The sequence below is a fragment of the Vicugna pacos genome, chromosome 6 (genome assembly GCF_048564905.1).
Source record: "Vicugna pacos chromosome 6, VicPac4, whole genome shotgun sequence".
NCBI lineage: Eukaryota > Metazoa > Chordata > Mammalia > Artiodactyla > Camelidae > Vicugna > Vicugna pacos.
The window spans coordinates 58,593,192-58,601,954 of NC_132992.1; the positions used below are offsets into that span (position 1 = coordinate 58,593,192).

The 8,763-nt window shown below is 46.0% G+C and overlaps 1 long non-coding RNA gene across 1 annotated transcript in view; it reads right to left on the reverse strand.

The window, feature by feature from the left end:
• LOC140696939 (uncharacterized) overlaps positions 1-6,388 on the reverse strand; it is a 39,897-nt gene extending 33,509 nt beyond the window's left edge. Inside the window, exons 1-2 of the long non-coding RNA XR_012073641.1 lie at positions 6,240-6,388; positions 1,245-1,401 (exon numbers count right to left, since the gene is read on the reverse strand). This is a non-coding gene — a long non-coding RNA (uncharacterized lncRNA). The remainder of the gene's footprint in view (positions 1-1,244; positions 1,402-6,239) is intronic.
• Between the last annotated feature and the right edge of the window lie 2,375 nt (positions 6,389-8,763).

Sequence of the window (8,763 nt, forward strand, 5' to 3'; positions counted from 1 at the left end):
CGGCCCCCTCCCTGCATATCCCTCTACAGCACTTTGGAAAAGCAGCAGCAGAGGGAGGGAGGTGCTCTGAAAAGCAGAGCATTCTAATCCAATAACGACTCCGTGCTACCTAAGGGAACTGTTTAATTGGACTAAGTTTGAGATTGGTTTGGACAGTTAAATAATTTTCCTCAGTGAGTTGGGGCTGGAGAAGGCGGCCAAACTTCTTAGAGATAAAATACAGATATTACATCTTTTTCTCTAAGTATCGAGTTACACAATGAGTTAAATTTACAACCACACTACAAATGTGTAAAGTGCTTAGCAATGTGATCAATAAATGGTGACTAGGTTAAAAAGGTTAAGTAAGGACAAAGAAAAGGCCACTGCATCCGGCAATTAAGAAGCTATCTTTCCCTTTGGGGAGAGCGGTTTCAGCAAATGATGGGGACAGAAACTGGTCACAGAGGATGTTGATGTTCAGCCTAACTGTGAAAGTCATTACGGCCAACATTCTGCAGTACTCAGCACAGCTCTCATTTTACGTCGAGGCCAGAAGGGGTGTGAACAGAATAAAGATGAAGTCTGACCTTCCCAGGTCAAGGCTCGGTATTATCATCCACTGAGTGGAAGGAACCCCTAAGGGAGTTTAAATCTTATTTCCAGAAATTGGCTCCAAAGCAATTCTCTTGATGAGAATGGGTTTTTGGCTAAATGTGAGATGGCAGATAAATACGGGAAAAAAAAAAAGCCCAAAAAACTGTCCAAAGCTACAGCCAAGAATTCTTCATTTAAAAACAATCCTTAAAACGTTAGTTCATTCCCCATACCCCAAAACTGTGATTTTAAGGACAAAGCATGAACCACTCCAAGAGTGAGGACTCCTGATTTTCTCAAAGTGCTCCCACCTCTCTCATCTCAGATTAAAGCTTCTTCCCTCATGCTCCCGGGCATAGAGAATTCTAATGACCAGTCCCTAGTTCTGAGGGAATTTTGCGGGGTGGAGAGAATGATCACACTGTTCCGTATTTTGATTGTGGTGGTGACTACAGGACTCTGCACTTTCATCAGATCTCATATATGTGTACATCAAGAGTGGATTTTATTATATGTAAATTAAAAACAAAATTTTTAAAACTCACTGATGAAAAATCCAACTTCATAAATCATTTTATGGACCATTTCTTCCCTTTTATGTTTTGGAATCTTAAAATGATTTTTGAAAAAGCAGTGACTTAGGCTCATCCCTTGGGGAGGGCTGGTACCTCAGTGCGCAGTGTCCAGAGGGTCAGCATGATTCAAAAGGGCCAGAACAGCAGCAGGTAGCCAGGCCGTCGGTGATACTCAGGGTCCCACCTGCTACATCATCAAAGTGCCAAGACCACTCTACTCACAGCAGACATGTCCGGAGGGTCTCACTCCCTGTGGAGAGAGAGGTGCACGAAAGTTAGACATAGTCAGAACCCTTTCTGGGCAGGCTGGAGGAAAATGGCAAGGTACCAGTTCTAGAATGTCCTGAGAGGAAACAAACACAGAGGTGCAGTAATGCAGACTGAGGCCACATGGCAAGAACAGGGACAGGAATGTGCACAGGATAAAGGACAAGATGAAGGGAGATGGGCAGGAGGAGAATGGCTACCATTTAATTACCACTTGCTCTGTGCTGAGCTCTGACCGCGGCACTTTACAGTGTTGCAGGATTTTCTATGGCATAGGTGCTGCTGGTTGTGATGCTGGATTGTTTTAAAGGTACAGAAAAATTGCTTTTTACTTTAAGAATTGTGAGTATTTCATTATATTCTATTTGCAGCTCTTCATTCATGGTGGTAATATAATTTCCTTTTAAAAAGGAACCTACAGCAAAGCTTAATTTGAAAAAATCATAAAGGCAGTGCAGGAATGCCTAAAATTTAGGAAATCCAGCATTATCTCTTTTGATCTCAAATCACCCAGCAATGAGGAAGGTAGAATTAGACCCAGGTCACAGAAGAGGAAACTGAGGTTCCAAGAGGTTAAGTAACATTAGTAGCATTCCCAAGTCACACAACTACTGATAGAGTCAGAATTTAAGCTCAGGTCTGTCTGACTACAAAACATATGGCCCTGTCAGGTGACCCCACAGCCTAAGACCTCCCCCAGCCATGACAGATGTGACCACCTTTGTGGTCTGCACTGCATGATGATTCAACATACCAACCAAGTCAGGCCTTATCACCTGCCAGTCCCATGACCTTGGACAGGTAACTTACCTTCCCTAAGCATCATCTTTCTTAACTGAAAGTGGGGATGTTATCAATACCTGCCTTGTGCATCTGTGATGCAGATTTGTCATCAAGAGTTTAAAAAATGCCTGGTACATACAAAGTGCTCCATAAATGTTCCCTATTGTTACTAATGTTAATAAGGCTATTCCAGGCTATTAGACTGAGGCTTCAAAAGTAAGCTGGGCTGAGACTCCATCTTGGAAGCGGGTGTCTGGGACTCCTGGAAGCTGGATCTGACCAGCAGGGCTTCAGGCACTACCTGCAGTCAGGAGAGTGTGGCCAGGGCTCTGGAGCTAGCCTGCCTGCAACTAGTTCTTTAACTTCTCTGTGCTTCAGTCTCCTCGTCTGTGAAATGGGGGTAATAACAATACAATTGACCCTTGAACAACACAATTCAAACCACACAGGTCTCGCTTATACTCACATCTTTTTCACTAAGTATATGCTATAGTGCTACACAATAGGCCAGGGGTGGAATCTGCAGGTGCAGAACTGCATATATGGAGGAACCATGAATGCGGGAGCTATCAGCTATACACAGACTGTAAGTTACACCCAGATTTGCAACTGTAGGGAGTGGAGAGTTGGCGTCTCTAACCTCCACGTTGTTCAAGGGTCAACAGTAGTTACATCGTCGGATTATATATATTAACTGTGTCAACCTAAATAAAGAGGGAAACTGAGGCAAACTCAAAAAGATGATTTTGTTCAGGAACAGCAGAGTAACTGCAATTCTGGATGAACAAACTGTGGCAAGCTACAGGCAAGTCCGTTGAGGGTTTGGGGCAGGTTGTTTTTATGGGCAGAGAATGTGAAGTGGAAAGAGTTCAGTTAGAGTCAAAGTCAAAAAACAAAGGAGACCCGCCTTGAAAACTTCCCCTGCGGACGAAACCAAACCAGGCACCCAAAGCTCAACTCAACTCAGCCCACTTTGTGAGACCTGCCCAGGCCTCTGGTAAAACCTCCCAAGGTTGATAGGAGACAATCTCTGATCAACCCCCCCATCATCTGAGAAAACTGTGACATTATCAGTTTTCTGTAAATCAGGCATTTACAGGAAATCAGTCTCTTAGTCCTGAAGTTTTATATTCCCGAGGGCATATGCATGAGATTCTCCATTTAATATCCCCAGTTCTATTTCAGATTTAAATTCTTTAACAACTCTAAGTTAATATGCGGCACACTTAAGAGTTCTTTATTAGCCGTTTTTACTGGATCCTGTTTTGTTCCTGCAGAAGCTGGTGGTTGTGGCAATGGCGTCTGCTCAGAGAACCCTGGTGCTGGACCAAGACTTCAGTGCCTAAGACCTCCTTGGCCTTGGTGTCCAGCGTGGGCACAGCTGATCCCAGTCAGCCAGAAGCACACTGCCCCAAAAAGGACCAGCAGCCTCAGGGCTCACTCAGATGCCACCTGGCAAAGGGCTCTGCATCCAACCATCATGTCCAGTGCAACATTTCTAATGTCCCCTTTGGTTCCCTCCCTTTTTCAGGAGACCTACCTTCTGAAAAACGTTTGACCCCTTATTAACATTCCTTAATTTACCTGAGTTGCTCTCTTTTTTCCCCCCTATTATTCTGCCAATCTCTATCCAGGGGTACTTAAGAATGCTCAGTTATGAGGAACAATGTGCACAAACAAAATCAGAAGACCTTGGGTAGTCCTGCCAGCAGCCCTCAACAGGAAGTAAGTAAGAAAAGGATCATGGGCAGAAGAAGTGACTTTATTTAGGATGGCCTGCTCCCTCCCTCACCCTTTTCTAATTCCAGCAGTCCTCCTAGTCGGTAGGCAGAAGTTCCACAACAGAAGAAATCAAGGAGCCATCAGGGTGGAGACAGAGAGTAGTGAGCATTCTTAGGCCAACCACCAAGGAAGGAGGTGGCCCAGGGCCCTTTCACAGCTCCTGATATGAACTCAGCCTCACCTCAGCATTCCTGGTCCTCCACTTGAACAAGTATATAAATGAACTCAGGCCCCAGGGGGCAGAGAATACTGCTGACCTTCTTGCAGGACCCTGGGCAAGTGTGAGGCATGGGGCTTCCCTGGCAGCTGGCAGTTGGTGGGGGTGGGGGTGGGAGTGGGGGCATGATGCTGGTGGCACCTCCTACACAGGCTCTAGCCGGTGAGGATGTACCGAGCAGATAAGTCAGCTGCCTCTGCCTCCCGTTCAGGGGCAGAGACTGGATTTTCTGGCTGCTGGCCCTTGGGACGGGCGATGGGCCCTGGGCCCCATACCTCGTGAGTTGTGGGCACCAGTCTGGTTTCCTTATACCTCACAAAACATCTGCATCAAGACCAAATACCATCTTTAGGAAAACAAATTATTTTTAATAATTCATTGGCTTACTGGTGGAGTGTAGAATCCCAACAGAACACCGAGGACATCCAGAGGAGAAAGAGAAAATTCCTGGCAGGCTGTGTTGTAGAGAACAGAGCAGAGCCACAAAGTGAACAAGTCCCAAGCAGAGAGAAAAAAAGTCCTGAAATTAACTGGCTGCTGCATGAAACCACGGAGCCACTGACATTCCTTGGGTCTTTTCCTTCTCCATCAATTATTTTTGGGGGTGGGGGAAGGGTGATGGGGGAGGGTAATTATGTTTGTTTATTCATTTTAGCTTTTTTTTTTTTTAATGGAGGTACTGAGGCTTGAACCCAGGACCTCATGCATGCTCGGCACACGCTCTATCACTGAGCTATACCCGGCCCCAACACTTCTTTTCCCACTCTAGTCTGGCCTTCTCACATCAGCCAGAGCCACAGCTTTAAACACTAAAACTAGATTTGATCGTGTCTCTTACCCGCTTAAAACTTTCAGGGCTCTTGAACGAGAATGCAAGGTTCTCACCATCTCTACCAGCCCCTACCCCTGGCTCCCACCTCCAGCCACGTCTCCCAACGTGCTCTCACCCATGACTCCATGTCCAACCACACCAGCCTTCTTCTCTCACAGAAGGTCCTGCCCCAGGATCCTTGCCCAAGCTGCTCTCTCCAGCTGGAATCCTTCCTCATGTTTGTCAGGTGAATTCCTTTGCATACTTCCCATCTCAGTACTCCCTGTCTCACCAGCCTAGTTTGGATTCTCCTGTTGTAATATCCTCATTGCTCCCTGTGTGTTCCCTTTCCAGTGCTTAATGGTGTACGTAATTATCGGTGTGAGTATCTGTTTAACATCTGCCTTCCTCCAGGGACCTGTAAGTTTCGTGAGAGCAGACACCTGAACACGGAGGCCGGAACAGCTGACACCTAGCACAGGGTAAATGGTTAATAAATATTTTTGAGGAAGTAACTAATAAAGGAACAAGTGGATGGACTGATCCATAAAAAGTGACTGCCAGACTTGCTTATGGTTATACCGCTGGAATCCAAACTCAGACCTATTTAAGCCAAAGCTCATGCTCTGAACAACTATTTTCACCAGCAATTTAAAAATTCTTTGAACTTAAGACTTTGTCCTCACATTTCAAGGTTCTCCAAAAAGAAAAATTATACCGTACAGTTAGGAGAAAAGCATCAAATAGACCAAGAGACCAGGATTTCAAGGAGCTAGAGATCTGGGTGTCCTATTGGGATGACAAAGAAGGGACAAGAGTCGAATGGATTCCAGAGGATGCGGTCTGACCCTGACTGCTCTAGGGGTGGATCTAAACCCAGGTCCACGTGGGAGGCTCTGGTGGATCTGGCCAGCACAGGAGTGGCTGAGGTCCAGATTCCATCCCTGCCCCAGTCTGTAGGAAAAGGAGTCTATTCCTGCCGCTTACTAAAAATTATCAAATCTTAACTGACACCTGGATGCCTGGGAAGTGCCGGGCATCCCCTGGAACAAAGCAAAATGTGCTGAGTCACAAGCAGCAGCCCCCAAGGGACTAGAGCATCCTTAGATCAGTTACTGATTAAACCATAAGGAAACTTGAGAATAACCTAGCAGTGCTCCTGTGTAAAAAGAAAAATTATGCGCTGCTTATATCTCCCAGGAGAAACTTTAGAAAGAGCTCCACCCACCTCTTCTGGACACACTGCTTCCTACTCTCTCACTGCCGCTGCAACCTCGCATAAAACCTCAGGTCCGTCCGCTCTTCCGTTCCTTAAACTGTTGTGGAAAAACGTGTTACAGCTCGGTCTTACAACTCAGTGGTGACAGCAACCTGGATCCAGACGAAAGACCAAGCAGCACTCAGAGAGTTAAAGAACTCACAATTATTACACCACCAGGCCCACGTGAGTTAACACTCCAAGCTCTGCACCGCGTCTGTAGGTTTACACAGGCCTTTTATAGGCTGCCAGTTTTACACTTTGCAACATCATATGCAAATAAAGTATAACAGAAGTTGACCAACCAGGAACAAGCTTTGTAGAAATAGACCAATCAGGAGGGAGTGAAATAACCAATCAGGAGTGAGGGGAATGGGCCAATCAGGAGCAAGAGAAATAACCAATCAGGAGTGAGCTCCATGCAAATGAAGTACTACAAATGGACCAATCAGAAGTTAGGGAAGTGGACCAATCAGAAGTGAGAGTAATAACCATTCAGGAGTAAAGGAAATAATCAGAAATGAGCTCAGGGAACCAATAGAATTCTAGGTGTAAGTTAGCTGCTTTAGAGGCAAAAAGCGAGATAGAGCCTCTGGGCCAGGGAACCCGACGGTGCTGGGAGGAGAGCAGTGGCCCTGCCTAGGGGTCCTGCCGGTCTTTTTGTGGGGCTTCCCTCCTCAAAACGTTTATGTGCATCAATCCCGCAACAGGCTACATACTGGAGGCTGAGAGAACAGAAATGCATAGGCAGCCTTTTTCTCCACTGAGTCTGGGGGAAAAAAAGGAAAAGAAGGCATACACTGTGCAGTGCTGTGTGGACTGCTGGATGCTGCCAGGTAGTGCGGGTTCCGAGTACCCCAAGAGAGAGCAGGTGGGGAGGGTACAGCTCAGTGGCAGAGAGTGTGTTTAGCATGCATAAGGTCCTGGTTTCAATCCCCAGTAACTCCATTAAAATGAATAAATAAAGAAACCTAATTACCTCCTCAAGGGAGGAGAGAGAGGAAGCTGGCTTGGCTGGCCAGGGAAGGAAGGTTCCCAGGGGGAAGGGTCACCCACTTGTAACTATGTGCTAACCTCCCACACCCACCAGTGTGTCCAGCTGCTCTGCCCAAGTAACAAGAAGGAGGGGAGCAAAGGGGGGCAAAGGTGGGCAAAAGATGTGCCTTTCTGGCTTAACTCTTCCCCCCAGAAAGAGACATTCTTCTATTTATTTTTAATCAAAGCGCTTGCAGAAAAAACTAGAACTAATTCTTCTACAAATGTGGAACCTATTTTTCTGAGAAGCCTAACCAAGGAAACACCAAATCTGGAAGTCTGTCACAGGAGCCAAGAAAGTTAAAATGGTGAGTTTCAAGTTCTGTTTCTTCCTATATCTGACCTCATTGCACCTAACCTACCATTTTCCTAGGGCAAAGGAGTCTTCTTTATTCTCTGTAAGAGAAAGGACTTGTATAGAATTCCTTCTGTTGGTGCAGAAACATTGCATTGGGTGCATGTAGAAAGCTGCTGGGTGGAGAAGGCAGAGGGGGCTCAGAATCACAGGCAACCACAGAAGTGAATGTGAAATGCATTGGTGAGAGCTTGGCAGTGGGAGGGGGGCCCAGGGAGCAGGTCAAGGTTGCTGTCATTGGAGAGGAATGCTTGGATAGATACTCTTATCATGTAGGTTGGGATTTGAGGGACCTCATCAGGCTTCTGTGTGCCTCCAAGTATCTCCCAAACTTGTCTTCCATAATGACTAATGTTCCAATGGGGGAAAAAAATCACTGTTTTAGATGAAGGTGCTATGATTCCAAGAAGCCTCACCTAATGCATGTTTCCTATTGCTGCTGTTATTGACCCAGGTCCTTGGACTCTTTAATCAATAGAAATTGATAAGAAGCCAGATGAGAAATCCTGGCAAGGCTTTAATGGGATTCATGCTGCAGCAGGAGGGAGTGAAAACAAGAAACAGGTGCCCTTGCTCACTCCCAGATGCTGGACGAGCTGGTTCCTTCAATGGAGTGAGGGTAGGTTTACAGATAAGTGGGTTGGGCAGGAGGCATAGCTCAGGTGGTCTGCCTGCTGCCTTGGTGGTGCTGTGTGCAGAGACCATGTGCAGTACCCTGCTTTTGCCCTGGGCACCTCAGAAATGGCCATTGGTTTGTTGCCTTTCTGTGTCTTAGTGGTTTATTGCCTTTCTGTGTCTTAGAGTTCATAGTTGCCCCAACTGCACATGTGTGTAGTTATTTTTAGTCCCTTATAGTTTCTTTGTATTCTATTGCTCCAGGAGATGTTTGGGCAGGTACAAGTGCAAGCACTCCAGTAGAGGATCCCAGGTCCCAGCCTATCTCACTGCTATAACAAACTACCACAAACTTAGTGGCTTAAACCAATACAAATTCATTATCGTACAGTTGACAAAAGTCTCACGGGGTTAAAATCAAGATGTCATCAAGATTGCATTCCTACCCGGAGGCTCAAGGAGAGAATTTATTTCCTTGTTTTTCCAGTT